The sequence below is a fragment of the Dipteris shenzhenensis genome, chromosome 33 (assembly GCF_047967505.1).
Source record: "Dipteris shenzhenensis isolate YYH24624 ecotype China chromosome 33, Dip_SZ_1.0, whole genome shotgun sequence".
In the NCBI taxonomy this organism is placed as follows: Eukaryota; Viridiplantae; Streptophyta; class Polypodiopsida; order Gleicheniales; family Dipteridaceae; genus Dipteris; species Dipteris shenzhenensis.
Genome location: NC_141628.1, coordinates 30,056,830 through 30,073,601, shown reverse-complemented (window position 1 = coordinate 30,073,601; position 16,772 = coordinate 30,056,830).

Genomic DNA, 16,772 nt, shown 5'->3' with positions numbered 1-16,772 from the left:
AATAATTAACAACATCTAATTTATTTCTAAACAAGAACCTTTAGCATTTATGATTTTTTATGTTTTGCACATGGATGATAGTAGCAATGTGCATTTGCTTTCATAATTTGAAAACATACATTGATTTAACATTCAAAACAATATTTCCATGGATTATATTTTTGGTAGGCATGTGTGATGATGGCATGAAAAGAAATAAAAATAGAAAAGTGGCATTTATTTCCCGCTATAGAACATGGTTCGGTAAAGACAAATCTATTTTACATTAAGGAAAAGCACTCTTTAATTTTGATATGATAGTCCATGCCTATGATCTTCGTGAATGATTTTCACTAAACCAACTTTGAGTATACAAAGGTCCTTTCCCCTACAAAACTCCTAAAGAATAAAGATGGCTTCTATATGTCTCTAAATATTCCCTTCCCAATGGCCTTTCACCCCCCTCTTAAAGTTTCATTTTTCACTTTATGACATTATGTTTTGTAAGGAAAGGGTTTTGAAAAAAAAAAAAACTTCGGCTTAAAGTCTCTCCATAAAATTAATCTAATTGTATGTGTAAATTTGAACCATGATGTGAGCATGGAATCTTCATGTTTAAGTGCTTACAAGCTGCCTCTCAATCATGAGATAATAAATTTCAAATAATTAATGCATTCTTTTTGAGATGGAGAAACCCTTCAAATGGTGCATCACAAATTACAGTGTTAGCACAATAATAGATAAGGATAAATGTTACTAAAATGTTGTAATGTGTTACTTATATTGGTTAAAGTGTTACTTTCCTTAACAAACATCTTTTGAAACCATCACAATATTTACAACTAGCTAAACTATGGGGCCTCCTTCAAATATGTCAAATATAATTTAATGAAATAATGTCATTATAGTTTCTTGATAATATTAATACTTATAATTTTACATATTGTGATGTTTGGTAGTATATATTTTTGTTCCATTTTACCAATGAAGTTATTGTATATTAACAATACTATGGAGAGAAATCAGTGTATTTATGTCAAAATATCAAACTCCAGCAACAAAATCACAATCATGTCCTTCTTGAAGTGGTTCTTCTAGTGGAGATTTATTAAATTGAATATATTTAGCATTTTTGAAACTTTTCAAAAGACTATGAAATTCTAAGTTCACATATATCATGAACTATAGGCTAAATAAAGAATGCAATGCACATGCCATTGCATGCATACTTGTGGCTTCAATTTCCCTCTTAGTTAGTTTTTCACACACTCGCATGCATGCATTTGTGGGGGGGGGGGTATTAGCATGTGCATGTAAGTGTGTGCACATGTGCATGTGCACGTGCATTTGCATGCATGTGTGTGTGTGGGGGGGGGGCATGCATGCATGGCTATGTACATGCATGCATGCATGCATGTGTGTTCATGTGTGTGCATGCGTGCATGCATGCGTGTGTGTGAGAGGGGTTATGCTCACATGGATGTGCATGTGCATGTAAGGGAGTGTACATGTGCATGTAAACATGCACATGATGGATGTCTTTCTTCAAAATGCACATTAATTTACCAAATTTAAACCAACATTGTAGAGATGTAGCCCATACATGAAGAAATTTCAGAGACCAATAGGGGTCTCAGTGAAGCTCTCCCCCTCCTTATAGAAGGGTTCTCGAGGCAAGTTGCAGAATTTTTTGCGAATAGTGAACAATATCAAGTGTGACCTATGAAATGTGAAACCTTCATAGTTCCCCAAAGTATGCCACATGTATCATCCATATAATTCCAAGGTTCCATACTCCTAGTAAGTTGATGCTAAGAGAAGACGACCAAAGCCATTCAATATGTTCATAAGACAACCACATACTAGCATGGACTAGTTTTTGTTGTAGCTAGTGTCCATACTTGCTCATAAGCTTATAACAAATACCATATCTAAGAACATCCTATATGGATGTTGATAACACTCAGTGTGTTCTCCATAAAGAACAATGGTTTATTCTACTTATATCGGAGTAAAAAATCTGGATTGTACCTTCAAAGTTGTGTATTCATCCCATAACCACTAAGCATGAAGATTTCAATTATGCTACCTATCTGGAAATCACAAAGTGCTCATAGAATATAGTTGTATCTCTTTCCAAAAAGCTATAGCATAAAGTGATCCAAAATATTTCAAAAAATAGACATCCACTGCAACACTCCACTATCTTAAAATGAGGTCATGTTATAGTCTATTTGCACATATGCATGGAAAAATAGCTCTAGATCCACCACGGAAGTGTTCTATTTTGAGATCTAGTATCAGAAGGTTGGCTTCTAGCATAGTAGAGCAAGAGGGTCAAGGTTTGCTTGGGCGTAGCCAATCACAGAACTACTTTTGGGGCTACGATGCCATGAGCTCTTGGGTGAATATTTGTATTTTGCTTGACCTACGCTCTCATCAAAAATTTTCCCGACATCATGATGCCGCACTGGCGTAATAATGAGATGCAATCCATTTATTCTAAACATCGCCAAGCTTGACACACGGCAGCTCTGGACTACATTGTACATCTCTACACTGCTTCACACAGAGCAGTCTCTGCTGGCCTGAGCTGCCTGACCATTTATCATCGCACATCCTTTTATCGCAGCTTTGCCACCTGTCACTGGGCACTGCACCCATGTAGATCATTAAAATTCAAGGTTGGCTTGGAGAGACCACTGCATTGGTTATTGGCATAGTAATGAGATGCAATCAATCATTCTAAACACCGCCGCCGCAGCATGGCCTAACCACCTGTCATCCGATGAAACTATCATTTTTTGTTGGAAAGCATTTTTGAGCATGGGAAGCTTGTTTTTTATGTTTGTTAGTGTTTTGAAGTGATAGGAAGGTAGTTTATAAGTTGCTAAGGTGTGTGTGATAGCAAATACTAACAAAAACATTGAAAAATGGAGATGGAAGCTCAATTACAAAATGGATCTTGAGGGTGAACAACCCAACATGTAGAAATGTTTCATTCATGCACCCAAAGTTGATGTTTTTTAATCTTTCTTGTTTAGTATAGGTGATTTAGGTACTGCATAGCACCCACAACACTCATAGTTGGCACAAAAACTTAGAAATCACCAAATAGAAGTCGGAGGAATTTGTGTTCTAGACATTTCCTATCCCCATGGGTCATCACCATAGTGTTAACCCACCCACCCATCACCATAGCACTATCCCTCTGATCGAACTTGTGTTGACCCATTGGCTTAATCCTTATCCCCATGACCTAACTTCTAACTGCCGTCTAACTTGCCACCTTAATTAATATGTGTTAGAATTAGTGATCCCGCCGGTTCGATAGGCGTTGATCCGTGGCCTTGAGCTTATGCCCACAACTGTTGCCTTACTCTCAACCCCACACCCATCGCTATATTCATATTGCGCTGAGCCAGATAACCCACTGACTGGCACCCAAGGCCCATCCCTATGATCATTTCCTTACTATAAAGAGCACGCCCATCGCTATACTTGCATCCCAGTGACCTTATCATCCCACCGCTCATAGCCTTAGCTCTAACCCCACGACTGTGGGAATACCACCTACATTCTACCCCATTGACACGTGTGACTTCCCATCCCTATGACCATTGCCTTAGCTTCATCCCTATGACTCGCATCTTAGTCCTATCACCACGTCTGTCAGGAGATCTCTAGGGTCGTCCAAAAAATACAACTTTAGCCAGAGTACCATTTTAGAGATCTTATACATGCACTTGAGATTTGGAAGAATTTTGTCCAAGGAAACCACACCCGAGGATAGTGTTTCGCCCACCTTTCACCCCAATTGGGGATCGTTCCAAAAAAGAAGCTCGGTTCCTAGCTCTCACTCAGTGTTAGGACCTTGACGGAGGATCCATCTAGCTTCGACGAGATGGAGAGCTTGAATGAGAAAATGTAAGACCCTACGGGTACAAGGGCTTTCTAAGCCCCCTTCACTAGTTTGGCACCACCCAACTCTCCTGCTCCTTTTGTAGTGTCCAAGTTAAGAGATACGATCGCCAACATGTTTGGAGGGTTGGGCTGGATGGATTTAGTAGACATGGAGAACCCCTTTGCTAGTATGTCCATGGGAAGGGAAGGCCAGAACAACCAGCTGCTGAGCCACAGATAGGGACTAAAACCACCTTTGTGGACCTGGGGCCCATAGCTTTCACAAGGCATCCTCAGTGGGAATGCATGGAGGATGAAGACCCATGGATGAGGAACTTCGTAGGCCGAGACCCTAGCTAAGGAGATGCATGAGGCTCTCATGGGGGGACTTTTGATGATGACCTTCCAGGTGCCCCCAACCTTCGCTAGCTATGTGGCACCACAAGTTTCACCCTACCGCCCAATGCAAGGAACCTCCATGCAAATGCCCCATGACCCACCCCCCTAGGAGTCCGTCGGCTCCAATGGATGGAGGGCTAGGTGCTTCTATCTCGACTCCCATACTAACAACTCAGTGGATCTTGCCACCAAAGCCAGTCCACCTCTAAGTCATGTTAGGCCCACAACGACACCACCTCCACTAGCTCCCCAAAAGTGCTATCAGATGAGGTGATGTGCATCCTGGTGAATGCACTAGGAAGGGGGGCTGCACCACCCCTAGCTACACCCATGTTTCTAGTAGGGATTACTAATCCCTTGAGGAGTCGACCCATAGCCATCTCCAAGTTGATGATCGAATTCCTTGGGGAAGGAGATCTGGTCTCCCATGTGGAGCGATTTGAGTAGATATGCAAAGCCATTGGTGCCTCATTGGTGCTCCTAGAGATCTAGAAATGGCTAATGCATTTGGTCTCAGTCTAGATGGCAAGGCATGCCAATGGTATAGGGCTCTCAACCCATAAGAAAAGGTCAACTGAAAGATGCTGCGAAAAGCATTCATTGTAGGTCCATCTCCGATGGGCATAAGTGGAGCTCAATTAATCAGTTATATGAGGTGAAGCAGAATGACAAAGAATCCCTTTGAGATTACATAGCCAGAATCAAGCACCTCAATTCTCATTGAGTGACAAACGATTGTTTGCCGTGCTTCCTCATTGCATTGGTAGACTTGAAGCTGCATGACCACTTAATGGTTATCAATCCTACCTCCTTCGAACTATGTAGCAAGGTGGCTATCTACATAAGTGATAATGATGTACAAGGTTACCCAAGACAAAACCCCAACCCCATCAGAAGTATCACCATCGGTAAGGTCTCCTAGTGTGGATCCGACCAAGAAGGAGAACAACGAGCCCAAGGGCTTGGATATGAGTTAGCTGGCCTCAAATATGCTAAATCAACTGGGCCAATAGTGGAGGTTAGGGACCTCCAAGAAGGCATCGAGTGACCCCTATTTGTTTCCACAAAGAGACAACGTGTGGTGTGGAGTATGCAACGGCAACCATCCCTCCAATGAGTGCCCGCCTTAGGGAAAGGAAAGCCCTTTACTGCGCACACTGTCATAGAACACTTATTTCATTAATTTTGGACTTGTCAATTACAAATTCATTTTTATAGATACTTTTGGACTAGTTTATGTATAAAATTTAAGGAAAAACAGGGGGAAAACTCACTCTTCAAAACACAGATACAAACATAAAAACAAGCAATTTTTTAGAGTGTTTTTAAGGAAATAAAATCAAAATTATAAAAATGTAACACAGATAAGAAACAGTAGCAAATAAAACTAAAATTATGGAAATTAATGTAACTTCTTACATAGATTGGTGCACGGTCTCGATTCATTTTTGTACTTCAATTTCTATTGAAAAAATCTACTTTATGAAAATATCCTTCCAAAACCAAAAGATGACACTACCCTTTTGAAATAAAAATTTTATTTACTTACACTACCATTTTGTACTAATAATGCAAAAAATAAGAAATGTAATTCTTACATTACTTTATGTTGCAAAAATCCTAGTATAAATTTTTATTTTTAAAAATCCTCATTTGAAAGTTTAACTTTTTATTAACTTATTAATAACTTCAATAAATAAAAATAATTTAAATCCATGGATACACTATGTGTGTGTGTGTGTGTGTACGTACATACATACATGTACATACATACATACATGCATGCATGCATGCATACATACATACATACATGTTGAAATATCGAGCTCCACTCGTGATATGCCAGGGTGACCCTTGTGCATTTATGTCACCGACTTGTTAGCTGTAGATGCGGTTGGTATAGCGCCCATGAATAGTAGCTAGATGACAGCTATCCTTATGTACTCTAGTTCGTGGCTCAGTTAGTATGCCACCTTAGTTAGCTGAGTTTGGTTTGAGACCCACATATAGGGTTCTCCTATTTCTTTGTACAAGAGTTCTTTTGGCTTTCACAACTAAGAAGAAGAAAACTGTTTTCAGCCTCCACCTTTGTGTGTATTCCCCATTGTGTATGTGAGAAAGCCGCAAGTGAGACTCCTTCCTTCTCTCCCACTATCTTCACATGGTATCAAAGCCTGGTTCGTGGTAAGGAGCTCAAGAAAGCAAACCAAGTTTGCGGTGTCCTGGTAAGAGGACCAGTGTTGCTTTCCTTTTTCGAGTTTGGGAGCAAATCTTTGCAGGTAGCACAGCCGAAAAGTGCAAGAGGGCATTGTCTCATATTGAGACACTCTTCGTGGTGTGGCGAGAGGGCAGTATATGTTGCGGGTGAGGGCAAAGCCATCGGTGACTTTATTTTTCTGATTCGAGGCCATTTCGAGGCCCGTTTTGGAGGCGGAAGTTCTCCGAAGCACTGAGAAAAAGGCCCTGTTTTTGCTGTGCGACCACTGCTCTACAGGTCAGTGAAAAGTTGCTGTAGAAATTGCATCATATGCCTATGCACAGAGATATTGGGAGTTACAGAATCATCCTTATTGCCTGTTGATGCAAAATCGTCACTAGGAAGTGACTGTGTGGTCAAATACCACTTTTGTCAGTTTTGTAGATTTTCCCTGGTGAGGCAGAAGCTGTGTTTTTTATAGTGACAGAATATTTTGCAGTGTTTTGTAATGGCGTTTGATTCTCTTTCATAGATTGTCATTGAAAAGCGACAAGAACAACTTCCAAGCATGGAAGTTTAGAATGATGAATTTCCTTTTGGGAAAAGGCTATTAGGAGTTCATTATAGGAAAAATGTTCCCAATCAATAGGAAATGCAGGCATTTAAAGGATGGCATGAGAGAGCTAGAAAAGTTATGTACTGGCTGTCTATCAGTATTTTAGATTCTATGATTGTGCATATTCAAGATGCAAGTACGCCAAAGGAGGCATGGGATACTTTGGCAAAAATGTACAGCGCAAATACGCAAGCCAAGAAAATGCAGCTCAAGTAGGAGTTGCACAATGTGCAGAGAGAAAATATGAGCATCAATGACTACCACATGAAGGTGAAGAAAATTGCAGATGCACTTGCTTCCATTGGGTCATCGGTGGAAGATGATGATCTAGTTTCAGTGACCTTGAATTGTCTAGGAAAGGATTATGCATAGTTCTGGACATCCATTGCCATCCGTGAAAAATTTCCTGATTTTGAGGAGTTGTTTGCTCTCCTAATTTCTAAAGAGCAGAGAAATGGTGGTGCATCTTCTTCAGGAGGAACTTTAAAAGAAACTGTCTTCTACTCAAATGCTGGAAGAGGTAGAGGCAGAGGTAGAGGAGGCCGATCTGGAGGCCGTGGTAGAAATCAGAATATGCAGCAAACTCAAGAAAACTAGTCCTATGGAGGAGGACATGGTAACTCTAGAGGCCAGGGGAGCCAAAGAGGTCGTGGTGGATGGCAGAGAGGCCAAAATGCAAACAACAATGTTGAATGCTACTACTGTGGTAAAATGGGTCATATGTCTAAAGACTCCTACAAAAAGCAGAATGGCATTATGAATGGAAAATTACAGCAAGGCAATTATGCATCTTCTACTAGACATGGTGATGACAGAAATGAGCATCTATTTATGGTGCAGCACATGACCAATTCTGTGACAAGTGCAAAAGAAAGAAATAATGTGTGGTATGTTGACTCAGGTGCATCAAACCACATGATAGGTCATGCAAAATGGATGCATGATGCAAGGAAAATGGAAAAACCAGGATTTGTGGAGACTGGTGATGATACTGCACATCCTATTGTGCAGATTGGTAAAATTCCTTTGTCTATGCAGGATGGGAAAAAGAAATACCTGTCTGAGGTATTTCATGTCCCGAATATCACCAAGAACCTAGTTTTAATTGGTCAAATGGTTGAGCAGGGCTTGTAGGTCAGATTTTATCCTCATGGATGCTTTTTTGAGGATATGAAAAATAATGGTCTCTTGATAGCAAAAGGAAAGAAGAAGGGCAGGATGTTTACGTTGGATGCAGACATGCCTGAATTGAGTGCATCAATGTTTGCACATGGGACCGGTGTAGTTGTATATATTGATATCTGGCATAAATGCATTGGTCATGTTAATGTACAACCACTAAAATCAATGCAGGCCCAAAATATTATTGCAGGATTGCCTAAATTCAAGGTTGGAGAAATGCATAAGGTATGTGAAGCCTGTCAATTTGGAAAACAGGCAAGGAAACCATTTCCTAGACATGTTCAAGAGAGTAAGAAGCCATTGGAATTAATCCACTCTGATATGTGGACTACTAAAGTTGCATCTATTGGAGGCTGTCATTATTTTGTCACTTTTATAAATGACTACAGCAAAAAAGTTTGGGTGTGTTTAATGAAAAAGAAAAGTGAAGTGTTTGGGCATTTCAAAGATTTTAAAGCTATGGTTGAAAAAGAAACAGGCCTGCAAATAAAATGCCTAAGGTTAGATGGAGGGGGAGAGTACCTCTCAAATGAGTTTGCAAGGTTCCTGCAGGAGCATGGCATAAAGCAGCAATATTCATACAGTCATACCCCACAGTAAAATGGACATGCAAGTCCATTTTACTGTGGGGTATAATCCATTTTTCTTTCTGCAATACAGTCATCCACAGGTATAATCCTTCTACTCGTAAGTTTATAGTGAGCAGAGATGTTGTTTTTTATGAGATGAGCAGCTGGTATAAACCAGTAAATGTGATTGATGATGTAGATGCAAAAAATGATAATGCTGCACAGAATTCACAGCAGCAATCACAAAATATTATTGGACTTGCAGTGTCCTCTACTAGTGATTCACATACTTCACCATGGATAGGCAGATTGACATTAGGAGAATCTCCTCAAAGCAATGCAGATAGTGGTATGCAGGTATCACGAAAAGGAAAAGAGAAGGTAGTTCAGTCCATGTTTGATGTGAATGCAGGTCACTCTTATGTGGATGGTGAATCCAGTGGCTCAGAACAGAGCATTGATGATGAGTTGGGTATTCCTTCTGTTGTTACACCTAGAGTAAGGAAGACCAGGGATGTTTTGAGAGCACTTGGAAGTGAGCCTATTTTGCACAGGTCTACCAGAGCTAGGTATCCTATGGATAGGATGAAATATGATGGATTTGCAGCCACTCACTATGCCTATATGGTCAAAGTGATACAGGAACCAGAACCCACTTCTTTTGAGCAAGCCATGGGAAAATAAAAATGGGAGAAAGCCATGGATGAAGAAATGGATGCCTTGGAAGCAAATGCTAGATGGGAATTGGTGCCTTTGCCTAAAGACAAGAATCCAATTGGCTGTAAGTGGGTTTATAAGGTGAAGCACAATGCAGATGGTTCTGTGAATAGATTCAAGGCAAGATTAGTTGTCAAGGGGTATGCACAGACATATGGCATTGATTATGAAGAAACATTCAGTCCGGTTGCAAGGATGGCAGCCATAAGAGCAGTCATTGCTATGGCTCCATCAAAGAGATGGTCTTTACATCAAATGGATGTAAAGAATGCCTTCTTGCATGGTGATTTGCAAGAAGAGGTCTTTATAACACAATATTAGATAAAGTGGGACAAAAGTTGCATTTTGGGAATTTTGAAATTGGGTGGATTTTATTAAAATTGGGAAAGGCTTCATTAAATTTGGGAAAATTTCCATTGATTGTGGGAATTTTACCAATATTGAATAAGCTAATATTTGGAATTCCAATGATTATGAAAAACTTCATTGGTTGTGAAACAATTCATTGCATATAAAAACCAGAACAAAGAATTTGTGGGAGAGTTTGAAAATCATGTATTTGGTGGTGTTAATAAACACTGTCTAGGGACAACATGTATATTTTACTTGAGGTGTTAATAAACACCAGTTGGTGGTGTTAACAAACACCATGCATAGTGAGTTCCACTAGAAACAAAGCTGTTGTTGGTGAAGGTCAGCTTCTGAAAATTTTCATATTAATAATATGCAAATAGCCATTGACAAGATAACAACAATTGAGAAACATCACATGAGAACACACCTTACAATGGAAGTTTGGGAGATTAAGAGGGAGAAAATCGACACCATTTTCTATGCTCTGATACCAAGCAAGCTCTCTTGTGCTTTGATACATACGCTCTGTGGAATCTTGATCTTCTTGGGTCTATTTATGGATTTTGATGTCCATGACTAGACAATTGCATCAATACACTCCCATACCTGTGGATCCAACCTATTCTCTGCCCAATACTTGTTCCAACAATCAACATAGGCATCTGCATCACTGAGCCCCTTTCTCTTAACTGATGGTGCCCAATACTGGATTAATAATTTCTTGAAATTAGGAGAAGCAGCATCCATCTCGGCACTTGATATGGCAACCCCAAGCCATATGGGGTATATAGGATCTAATGGCCTCACCAAGACGAAGTCACCTTGCTTAACATCCACCATTAGTCTAAACTCTTCCCTTAGCTTACCTTTTAGAGGCCCACAATAGTGATCATTCCATTCCTCATAGCCTTGGAAATCATTAATGCAAGCATCTATATCATCCTCCTCATCAGGAGATTTTGTTCTTGGCCAAAACTCTCTGTACACTCCTATCTCTGAGATGTTTTCCTGTTCGAGCTCATCGATCATGGTTTTCCAATAGTCTATCACTGGCCTAATGTAGGACTCATAGGATGCATTCTTTCCACTTGCACATCTCTCCCAAAACTTAATGTAATCCTTTATCCCGGATATTACTTGCAAGTGATCTCTCACAAATGCAGCCATTGGCAGTATATCCGGACAACTTGTTGGCAACAATGATCGACCCTCACTATCTTTCTTCCATAGCTCAATTCCCCCTTCAATGGGCATCCAATTCGGTGATTTTGGATGCACCTTGTACTGCATCATTGGTATGTCACCTTGCATGTAAAATCAAAATTGTAATGGCTTTGCATGTCCAACTAGCATTTCTTGCCCATCACATAGGTAGCCATCCACATAATCCTTGAAGTTAGGAACCTGTGTAAGAACAAATGGTGCCGATGAAGATGATGTACATTTTTTGAATGTATCCATCAGATGTGGGAAAGTGAATGTTTGTCCCACCCGCAAGCTCTCAGAAAACCTGTTGAACATTGCATCAATGTCCTCATGTGTGTGCCCTACCATCAAGAAGCCCAATTGAACTACCTTGAAAATGCCCCTTGCTACAAGAAGAGAAAGATATGCAAACAAGTATCTATTTTTGTTCTCAGACCCACAATTATCTAGTTGGAGTAGCAAGTTCTCTGGCAACTTTTGGAATGATGGCTCAATAGCAACACTCCCCTCTAAAGAGGGTGGGTTTTCTCTTGTATTTGACGGAAAAAAATTCATACATGTGTCTATAGCCCTTGCAATGGAAGTTGTCATGGCCTTCGTGACAGACTTCGGGTCACTTTCTGATACAGTTTCTAGATTTGCATTGTGATCGTGACATCTACATTTTCAGACAAGCTAGCTCCACTTGTGGAAACATGTGCACCTTTAGAACTGTAATGGGAGTCCAAAGCGTTTCTTGAACATAGAGCATTCAAAAGGCGAGCATTGCTTCTAGGAATCCCATTGGTAGCAAGGTCTCCAAGGTCATGCATACCCATCCTCTCGAGGTTGCGCAAACAAATTGAGAGCGATCCAATCGTCAAGTTGGGATCAGATGGCCACAAACCATTGAGGGTGAAGTGTCCATAATGACCGTTTCCATGCCCATGGGTAATCATTCCAATGAGTGAAACCTATAATTGCCATGCAGAATCAGTGTCCTTGGACCTCACCGGAAGTCTTGGAATTTCTGTCTTTTTTTGGTCCATCTTATCATGGATTATGCATACATACTTTTTTGGATCCATCTCGGAGTACCTACGCCATGCATAGTATAAGTTCCTACAACTTTGTTGCTGTATCATATGCATCTTTCTCTCTTCCATCAGTGAATTGCACTCATCTTGACTTTTTGTGGCTGCCAATTGAGCCTTGATCCGGCTGCACAAGCTACATTTAGAGAATTCACTCATCTTAGCAAGGGCTACATTTTTTAAGTCTCATTTCCAAATCTTGCCAAATGTGGATGTGGATAGGCTCTGATAACCACGTTAGTGAAATGTTGACCTCACGTAGGACATCTATCTTCTTATACACTTCAGGTATCACTTGCTGTGTCTCTCTAGAACCATCCTACATGGTTCTACTCTTGTGAGGCATATGCTCTATGCTATTATCCACAAAGTGTTGAGTGAGAGCCCTTCCCATACCTATGTGCTCCCTGCTCCTCCTCATAATCCCTGAATTGCCATGCACATATCGCTGCACACCACTCTCAAATTGCTCCTTGTATCGATAAAATGATGTCCTTGGAATTCCATGCATCTCATACCATGCTCTACAATAGACATCCCGACCGTTTATCCTGAAGTTGTAGCATATCCTCCCTATGTAGTCATGATGCCAAGCCGTTGACAACACATCGTATATAAAGTTTGTATGAGACTCCAAGGAGCTGCCCCAAAAGTTCTTCCTTAGATTCATTAAGAGATCTCGCTCTGCATGTTGGCAACACCTACTCCCACAACAATCGATGGAAGAAACCTGCTGCACCGAATCTAGTGACATTTTGTACATTGGTGTTGGAGGCTCTCTTTGTTTAGGCACCCTATTAATGAAAGTGTACCTTCTTTTCTTTGATGTTGGATCATCCCTTTTCAACATTTGATCATTGACCAACTCATCTATACCAGCAACGTGGTCCATGGGCACATATTGTTGCAATGGGCTTCCTTCAAGTAAGGTAATCTGCTTGATGGGCCACTTTACTAGGCTAAGAGAGCTGACATCTTGCATAGAAGACCCTAAGTCACTTCCTCTAATTTGTTATTTCTTTTCAATACCCACACCAATGCAATCGTTACCCAATAAGTCAAAGTTTATAGAGTCTCCCGGGAAAACATATAAGATCACATCTTCCCCCATGGTCTTTGTTTTGCTCTCATCCCATAAGACAACCTTTTTCTCTTTCCAAGATTCACGAATGAAATTGTCAGTTTCCAATGAAGAAACTGGCATTGCCTCAACATAAGGTCGCTCAGGCTCACTTGGTGCAGCTTCTTCAGTTACCACATCATCTAAAGAATCACCAACATGTTTTAGAGAGCCCTTAGGCCACTTGACAACACTCCAAATTGCCTCACCAACAAGCACTGCATCCATAGTGGGAAATGGCAAGAGCATTTCACTATTGATAGACTTCTCCACTATCACCGATACATTTTCTGTCCCAATCTTCACACCACTACAGTAGGCCTCCAGATCTGTTGCACACACTCCACCAATTCCAACCACTTCATTCCCCACCATCATCATGAACTTCTCCCCGCTTTTGATAGCCATCCCCTGTCATTACAATTACGGAGAATTAATTATGAACAAATTACAATCAAAGAATTTCATAAGACCATCAAACATGTCCTTCTAGAGGGGAAGAATGGCATTGGTGCAAATCTCTAGCAGTAGTGCCATTCTCCCATTGCAATGCCAAAACTTGAGACCATAGACTCTGTGTGTGTGTGTGTGTGTGAACGTGGTATTCATTTGAAACCATACACTATTTTACTTCCATTTATTCATATATGTGGTAAAGTTGATCGATATTACTTTATGAAACCTAGCTCGTTATGTGAGTTTATTCACGTTAGTTTGGTTATGCTAGGTTGGTTAAGTTACAAATTTTTATATTACAGTATGTTTTTCTTGATCAAGGTCCAAGTAATGTAAAATTTTGCTTTTCGTATATCTCGCCGTCCTTGCTGCCTTGACTCAAGAGGTAAACTTACCACCCAATACAATATTCTCCTGTACATTTTGTTGCGCTCTGTCTGTCTGTCTATCTGTCTGTCTGTCTCTCTCTGTGGCTTTGACCTCAGCTCAGACGTGCCCCTCTGCAAGATGAAGTGCCCTTAACTTGGCAGCTTGAATGCTTATGCTGTTTTCACACTAGAGCTGCCTAAGTCCCTCTATGATGCATTGAATGCATCTGTGCCATGGGTTGGATAGGGCGGGCAATCTTGCCCATCCATGATGTGTGGGTGGTAGATGACTTCTATGTTCACCTTCTCAAGCACTTCTCATTCTCTCTCTACTATGCCAAAGTAACTAATGAACTTCACAAGTGGTCATGCTTGCATTTCATTTACTAGAAATAATTATAAAGTTTTCATAACATGTATCTTTATGGGAGTTGTATCAAGCGACAAACTAGTTAGGTTGTGTATATTAGTCTTGTCAAAGGAGGAAGTTCACCTCAATAATAATTTGGAAATATAGTAGCACATGAGTCATAACATCACAAGGCTTATAGAAAGGCTTTGTGCACAACCAACTAGATTGTCCTAATGCAGCGGCTTAAAGTTTATGGTCAAGCCATTGACAATCTCGATAAGTGCCCTTCAAATAGATTTTCCCTCTTGACACAGCTAACCTTTCATTGCAACCTAGACATAAATTGTTTAAAAAGTGTTAAATTGCACTATTATCCTCAACATGTGGATTATAAGGAATAGTCATTATCCACTAAGATGTATATTTACCCTCATCTTCATTTTCTAATGTAGTGTACAATTAGTCATCTTGTCCCCTCTCTCTCACCCCTATCTTTATATCAGCCCATGGTGTTCTTCTTCCCCCTATAGTGTCTCTCTCTTGTAAGCCCTTGGTTTTGTTATGCTGCAAAGCCCTCCCTCTACAACATTGCCCATCTTCACCATTTCTTTGAGTAGTATAGTTCCCATTTATATTTGAGAGCTCTAGAGCTTGATTGTAGGAGCCCCCTAGGAACTCATTTTCTTGTTGTTTGAAATTAATGTTTGATAGGATTTGTGTGTGGAATCCCCTTCTATGAGAGAGAGAGGCAGAGGTTTGTGAATTTGCACAAAGATGACTTCTACATCACTATGAGTATGTCTAGACAACATTGGCTATATTTTTATGTGTTGCTCTCGAAGCTTGCATTCTAAACTCCAATGAGAACTTATTTCAAGCTAAGTAGTTATTGAAGTACATTCTTATGCTCTTGAAAAGACTGTAGTTCTTGTCAAGGCCTATTACAAGAGGCTTCTAGAGCCTTGCGTGGTTTATGGAGCCCAAGTGTATACTTGAAGCTCAATGACACATCTCTGGCTTTGTAAATCTCGCCATCCTTGCTTATACCTCTAGAAGGATTTTGGCTGACACCACTACTTTAACGTCCCTCTTGTTCTCTGATCATAAGCCAATTTTAATATCCCTTGAGAAGGGTGTAGGGAGGATTCTTAGATCCTAGTTTAATGATAGTGATTTTCTTTCTTTCAACCCTCCTATTATCTTGTTGCGTCGATGGTGGAGGAGGAAGCCAAATTGCAAGAAAGAAAGCAAAAAATCCGAAAATTAAAGAGGAAGCTATCGAACTGATTGAGCTTCAGTTGTGTTGTTTCCTTCCAGCTCCATCAACTTCGTAGCTCCGGTGGAGTTCAGGCTATCAAGCCGTTGGTTGCCTTCTTGGATGCTCAAGCGTAAGCTTTGCCTATGCTCAAACGACCATCAAGCTCCATGCGACCTCCTCGATTTTGCCCCTGCCTCAAGACTCTCTGTGCGAGCTGTGGTAAGTAAAACTGTGAGACTCTGAGACTCCTCTCCAATTCTGCTAAATTGCAATGATTTGTTTGGAATGAATAGAAAGTAAATGAGCGAAAGGCATTAATTAAAATGAGAGAAAAGGTCTTGATTTGTCTGAAATGTAGATTTGAAAGTTAAAAGTGATAGTTTGAAACTACTAAATAATTCAAATTTTGAAATATAGCTCTTCCTGCCATTGTTTCCTTTTGAATTTTGGATATATAGAGTGGCACTTATGCCATTCTCTCCAATATTAAATTTAAATTCAAATTCATAATGATATTTTTAATTTCAATTTGTATTTCAAATTGAAATTATTCTTTTGAAATTGTATTTCATAACCTAAATTCTAGTTTTCAAATTTTAATTTCAAGTTAAACTTCAATCTCAATTTTGATTTTCATGATTGAATGGCAAATTTAGAGATTGAAATTCTAATTTTAAATGGAGAATGGCACCAATGCCATTCTCCAAGATCTCATAAGAAGTCCTTAAGAGTGGCACTATGCCAATATCCCTTGAGATAAATAAAATTTTGAAATATAGCTCTTCTCGCCATTGTTCCCTTTTGAATTTTGGATATATAGAGTGGCATTTGTGCCATTCTCTCCAATATTAAATTCAAATTCAAATTCATATTGATATTTTTAATTTCAATTTGTATTTCAAATTGATATTATTCTGTTTGAAATTGTATTTCAAAACCGAAATTCTAGTTTTCAAATTTTGATTTCAAGTTAAACTTCAATCTCAATTTTGATTTTCATGATTGAATGGCAAATTTAGAGAT